This window comes from Odocoileus virginianus, chromosome 4 (genome assembly GCF_023699985.2).
Source record: "Odocoileus virginianus isolate 20LAN1187 ecotype Illinois chromosome 4, Ovbor_1.2, whole genome shotgun sequence".
NCBI lineage: Eukaryota > Metazoa > Chordata > Mammalia > Artiodactyla > Cervidae > Odocoileus > Odocoileus virginianus.
The window spans coordinates 19,001,587-19,007,970 of record NC_069677.1 but is presented as its reverse complement, the minus strand read 5'-3'; the positions used below and the strand labels follow the sequence as shown (position 1 = coordinate 19,007,970).

The following is a 6,384-nucleotide window of genomic DNA, read 5'->3' as shown; positions in this document are numbered from 1 at the left end:
GAACAAAGAAGTCGACAGTCATTGCAAAGCTCAGGATGACTACACAGACTACCATCTAGAGTGGGAGAAGTTGGCTGAGGGCTCTTTCAGATATCTGGAGAAAAGGGAGTGAATGAAAGGGAGTGATTCTTTTGCGATCCCTTGGTTCTATATCGATGATTTAATTCATTCACTAATTCAGTATACATGTACTGAGTGCCAACGTTGCCAGGCACCTTGCTAGGCACACCAGTACACGCCAGTGGAAAATACAGATTTCATTTTGCTGTCTGAGCAATAGTTTGTTCCCATGACTGTTACTTGCAGCGGAGCAGGGGGTCCGGACCACCAAGGTGGAGTATGTTTCCTCCTGTAGCGCTCTGGGTTTGGCACACGACGGGGGCGCAAATTCTGCACAGATTCATGGCTTTGGTGCAGCAGAGAGTTAAATACACAGAGCCAGGAAGAGGCAGGGTGACAGCGTTCCCGACCATGAGACCAGGATCTTGCAATGAGCGCAAGTGTACGTCTCTTGTGTGGAGCAGAGGCACATCTACCCGAAGCGCCTGGCATCGTGCCAAGCTGCGGGATCCACGCTCTCCCTCTCTGCGCGCTCCAGTCTGCCCAGGAGGTGGCCGGGCACCGAAGGGCCTAGCGCCGCCTCGGGTTGGCGGGCCGCGGGCGGGGCGCCGCCCCTCCTCGCCGCGGGCGGGGCTGCTGTGGGTGCCGCCCCGCGGCCTGAGCTCTTGGAAGCCCAGAGCGCGGGTGGCTGGCGAGCCGAGGCGGCGGGTGGAGCCGGAGCCGCGCGGCGGCGGCCAATCGCGCAGCGGCAGGGGAGGAGCCCCAAAGGGGGAAAAAAGAAAGTGCGGCGGAAAGTAAGAGGCTCCTTGCGGGAAGGCTGGCCGGATCGGGGTCCCCGGGGCTGGGCTTTGGCCAAGCGCACCGAAAGATTCGGAGCTGGGCGATCCTGCACTCATTCCCGCCGCCTTCACCACGTCCTCTCTTCCTCCCAAGAAAGGTGAGTCTGGTGCGGTGATGAGGGCTTGTGGGATCACCGACCTACCGAATCTCAGGGTGGACGGGTTCTGACAGATCTTCTCCTTCAACCCTGTTTTACAGAAGGGCAAACTGAGGCATAGAGCGAGGCGGCGGCTGGGATAGGTCGCACAGCTAGTTAGTGCCGGGGTCAGCACTCGAACCCACTGTCCCGAGTCCCATCCTTGCTTTATAAACATTTAAGTAACGCCGTTACGGGAGGGCTGCGCGTCGCTGCACCCTTCTCGCAGCTCTGAGGGATCTACCCTGGTATACCCCCGCCTTGATTTCTCTGGAGCGCTGCTGTGAACCAGGAGGATAGATGGGGGCAGTGTATCCCAGCGTTGCCACTGGGTATCTCGTCGCTTCCAGTTTGAACCTGTGACAGCCTGGGTAAAGGCTGCTTACAGCTTCCCTCCCTCTTTCCCGACCTGTTTTTTCAGAAACGTGCCCCGCCGAGGGGGGCCTGTCAGACTCCTGGTGGGGTCAGTGGAGAGGTGAGGGACGTCCCAACACCAGTCACCCCGTTTGGTACCCTGCTCTCTTCAGCCACAGGGGAAGCGGGGTCAGTGGTCCTGTGGGAAATGCGATGCTTCTCATATAGGATTAGGTGACCTCACAGAACCATAGCCACTCTCACTGCTAAGTCCTGGGAAGGAAGGAGGCAGCTGAGTTACACAGACAAATCACAAATATGATAGCAAACTTCTGCCGTTTCCTTTAAGAGCCGGTGCCCAGCCTGTCTTGCCTCCACCCCCTGATTGTGAAATCCTGAAACACTGCTCTGCTCCAGGATCTCAGGTTAGCTACCAGCTGAGGAGGATTTACCTGGCTTTCTCTCCAGCTCTGCCTCGTTTTAATTGTGTGAACTTGGGCAAGTTATTCAGTCTTTTTGATACTTAGTTTCGTTTTTTTGTTGTGTGTGTGTGTGTGTGTGTGTGTGTGTGTGTGTGTGTGTGTGTGTGCCTGTTTTTGGTCCAGCCGTAAAATGGAGATTTTAATGGTCACAAAGAGTCCTTCGGTCACTTGGGAGGATGAAACGGGGTAATTCAGACCGCATGGTTATCACAGTGCCTGACTTGGCACCTGGTCAATTTGACATTGATGGCAGCAATTGTAAATATTGTTACATGTTAACCTTGGAGACAGTGGGTTTTTTAGGAACTGATTTTTCAGATAGAGTGACTTTTTTAAAAATCTGGATGTTGTGGTGTTTCCTTCTTTGGAGTTTGAACAGCTCTTTCATAGTGTTTTCTGAATGCCCTCTACATGTGACTTTGATAGTAGATGCTTGACTTGGAATATAAAATGTTTCTCAGTGATGCCAATTCCCTGCTAGTTTTTAGGTCAAACGTTAGTTCTGTGAAACTTTGATCTGAGGCTGCCTTTATTGGCAAAGAGGGTCTTGAATTTGATGAGAGGTAGAAGGACAAGAGGAGAAGTTACAAGTTTCATCTATGTTGCAGACTATTCTAAGCCTTTTATTCCTGCTGTCTCAGGTCAGACAAGCAGCTTTATACTTTTCAGCTAGTATAGGAAAACAAGAAGATTTACATGCATTTCTTTTGGATTATACAGTGATGCTCCTAAATTCAGTCCCTCTGGACACAAACATCTCATATAAACACAAACATCCATATGTGTCCACCCTGTCTAGTCATCCTTTATTATTGGTATTATTGGTACTTTAACATGAAATAGTGTCCCTTATATACCCCCACCTGGAATGTAACAATTGATTTTATTCTGATTGACTTCATACAGTTATTTACTATTATCTCCTGGCTGTGCTGTAAGTCCCTGAACTGAGCATCCAGTATTTATAGTTGGCTGCCTGCTTTACGGTCCATTGCATATGCCTGTTGTTACTGAAGTGTGCAGGGTGGGGGTGTGATACACCTGGAGGAAAGGACAGGGTTTGGTGGTCCCCTTAGGTACCTCCCACACCAGGAATTTGCAGGAGATGGGAATGCTTGCTTCTGTCAGCCTGTTCCGTGTGCATGCATTGTGATGAGCTGGCCAGGATACATCTGAACACATGCCTGAGACCGGGGACTTGTAGGGAAAAGGAAAATGTTCAAAATAAGGTCAGAACAAGGGGATGGGAGATTGAAAGCTGACTCCTTTTAGTTCTGGTTTTTCAAAGAAAGGTTATTCAGTTATACCTTTTCTCCTTATCTAGACTGTTTGTTACATATATATATATATATATGTATGTATGTATATATATGCCTTTACAATTTCCAGCATATGCCATATGTGTTATCTTCATTGCTACTTGCAATAGCCTTGAGAGAAGGACATAATGGGTGTAGTAATAGTGGAAGGATAACATGATGATATGATAAAGTATGAAAAAAAAACAGTTTTCTGATCAAATTCAAATTCCATCTCTAATTCCTATGTAGCTGGGTAATGCTAAGCAATTTATCTCACTGTTTAGAGTTTCTGTTTTACCCCATTCTAAAGTGAAAAAAATGCTTACCCCAAGGATTCATATAAAGAGTAAATTAAGTCAAATAATGTAAAATGAGTGTAGTGAGTAGGTGCTCATTAAATGATATCTCTTCTTAGCTGATCTCAATTTACTGAGAAGAAAATTGAATGAGAGTCAGAGAAAGGAGAAGTTGTCAAGGGTCAGGTGGTTAGTAAATTTCAGTCTTAGAAATACAGTTCACATCTTTTGATCTTCTAGTGGAGGGCTTTTCCTGGGACTTCGTGTCATCTCTCCAATGGCATCGTTAGCAATTTACGTGACACTTGTTAGGGTGACCTTACTTTTTTGGTGATTTCAGGGTATCCATTCTGTCCTGAAGAGGATAGTTCTTTGCTGAGAGAACTATGCTCTGTGGAGTTTGGTGGGGCAGCTGTCAGGAGAAGAAGTTTCAGAGTGATGAACCTCTAGGGCAGCCTGTCTGCTCACATGTGTCTGATGCAGTATACCTTCAATTCCTAGGCAGAAGGGTACCACGAAGACATAAAGTGCAGAGTTATGTCATGGCCTTCTTTCTGTTCTGGATGGTTTCTTCTTTCAGCCATCCTAGTGCTAATACTCAGGGCCTTAAGAAGGCTAAGGAACAAATGCCATGAGTGACCACTGCATTTTTCTCTTCTTTTGTCTAATTCCAAGGATGGAAAGGGTGGGATATAGTGAACAGTATGCAGAGGCAGTATTTATAGGAAAGACCACTGTCGGTTGGCGATGCTGATCACTGGTCTGGGGTTCAGTCTTCCCGGTGGAAACTGATGGCTGCAGGCTTATGTAGGAAAATGAACAGATCTGTTTCTGGCCCAGTCAGTAGGGCCATTTATCTGTTGAGACTTCAGGTTTCTTTGCTTTGCAGCAAGCAGACCGGCTGGCAAATACATTTAGGGGAGAAACACTGTGTTTCTTGCTTTTGGCATCTGGAAGCATATGTTTGCTTTTGCCAAAAGGTAGGCAGTCAGCGTCATCTTACCTGGCACAGTTAGGAAAGCAGAAAGGAGCTGGAGAAAACGGAGGAAGAAGCAGAAGAAAAAGCTAAAGGTTATCTCTGACACACACACAGTTTCAGTTGTTGCTCAACTTTGTCAGGCTTTTGCTGATGACACAGATGTAGGATCTGGTGAGTCACTATTGCCTTGCCTGTGAAATATTAAAGAGAGCCACCTACTGTGCTCTACCCATTTTGGAAATTGTTCTGTGGGAGAAACAGAAACCCCAAAGCACAGGAAGGTTACAGAACATTTAGTATCTGGTATTTGGGGGGATTAAATCAGGTTAGCTACTCATTTCCTTTTTTTAATTGAAAGTGAGCATGCATGGCTTACATTGACAAGGTTGTTAGGGGACCTCCTTCTGGTCTGACCATGTTCTGACTAGCTCTAGCAGCTGTGGCAGTGTGGAGTCTTCGCGTCTTCCTGAGGCAAGTTATTATGCGGAGATGTGCCTAGGTCTCCTCAGCTAGAAAACAGGAACACTGACATTTATCTAGAAGCTTGAGTCTGTCTCAGCACCTCATTCATGAGAGTTATTTGCTATACATTAATTCTTTCTTCTGCCATCAGTTCTTTTAATTTATTGATTTGTTCAGTTGTGAAAATCAAAATTTAAGGATTTTTGATTAAATCATTTAGTGATCCGCTTTTAGTGATCCCCATATGGCTTGTTCTAAGTGTTTTACCAGCATCATATCATTCAGTCGTTATAGTCATCCTGTGTACTTTTGAGGCAACTGAGACTCAGAGAGGTTACATAGCAGGCCGTTGTCATGTAGCACAAAGAGGCACCACTGCTGAGACCCATCTTTCCCTTTCACTTTAGATCTAGGAAAGACCTGAAATTCTGCAGCCTCTGGACTAGAACTGAGGACCTGAATTGAGACCCACGACCCACCCCTCCCCATCCCATCTTCTGATCCTGGTATTATCTTGCCTGTGCTGGGGGAAGCCTCATTACCTTTGTGCCTAAAGTGTGAGAGAGCTACTCTAGTGAATCTCTAAGGCTCTTCTGCTGCAATGCATTGTTATTTTTCTCTAAGATTCCTTTCAACTCTGAAATTCTATCACCACATCTCTTTGTAAAAGTCAAGGCTAAAGATTGAAAGGGGAATGAAGAGAAAATACCCTGATTGTTTTATGCCAAGAAACCTATTTTCTGGTTAAATAGAGGAGGGCAAAGGAAATCAGCATTCATCAGTGCATGTACTTCTGTCATTTCATTTAAGCATAAAAATAACTCTCAGATCTATATTATTGTCTGCCTTTTACAGATGAAAGAACTGAGGCTCTGAGAGACTTAGAGAATTGCCTACAGTTATCCAATTAGTGAGAATTAGAACTTGTGTGCCTGAGTACACAGCTCTTTGGTCAACTCTCCAGTGTTTATTAGACACTGTACCATAAGACCTGAGGACTCGCATAGCTAGATTTATCAATGTCTCCTGTATGCTCACACCACACCACCTTAAACTACTATCGCCTTTCCCCTACTTTTCTTTCCAAACCTGCTACTCAAATTTTTCTTGATTTTTCCAAGTTTTGGAAACCCTTTTAAATGCTTGTAACATATTCTTTCTGTCTCTATGATAATTATAAGTTTTTAAAAATTTTTCTTTTTATTACTGTTGGCCAGTATTTTGTCCCTTAGTATTCTTGTACAAGTTCATGATGAATACCTAAACAGCTGAGGAAATGGTTTATCCTGCCCCATACCTAGTACAGGGTCCTGTACTCAAAATGTGCAGAGTTTAATGAATGACGGATTCATGCTATATCATGTACTGTAGCATTGGTTTTCAAGTTTTCTCATACTTTATCACATGTGTTCAGTCATTCAGTCATGTCTGACTCTTTGTGACCCCATGGACTGTAGCCTGCCAGAGTCCTCTG

At 45.5% G+C, this 6,384-nt stretch overlaps 1 protein-coding gene across 6 annotated transcripts in view; it reads left to right on the top strand.

Moving 5' to 3' along the window:
* Positions 1 to 763: 763 nt before the first annotated feature.
* IL1RAP (interleukin 1 receptor accessory protein) overlaps positions 764 to 6,384 on the top strand; it is a 149,216-nt gene continuing 143,595 nt past the window's right edge. For 3 of the 6 annotated variants that reach the window (XR_002313374.2, XM_070466244.1, XM_020890483.2), the window contains exon 1: positions 915 to 997. The gene's annotated coding sequence lies outside the window, so the exon portion shown is untranslated. Of the gene's footprint in view, positions 998 to 1,736; positions 1,889 to 6,384 lie in introns of those variants that run through there. The other 3 variants (XM_020890480.2, XM_070466242.1, XM_020890481.2) reach the window with 3 other exon arrangements.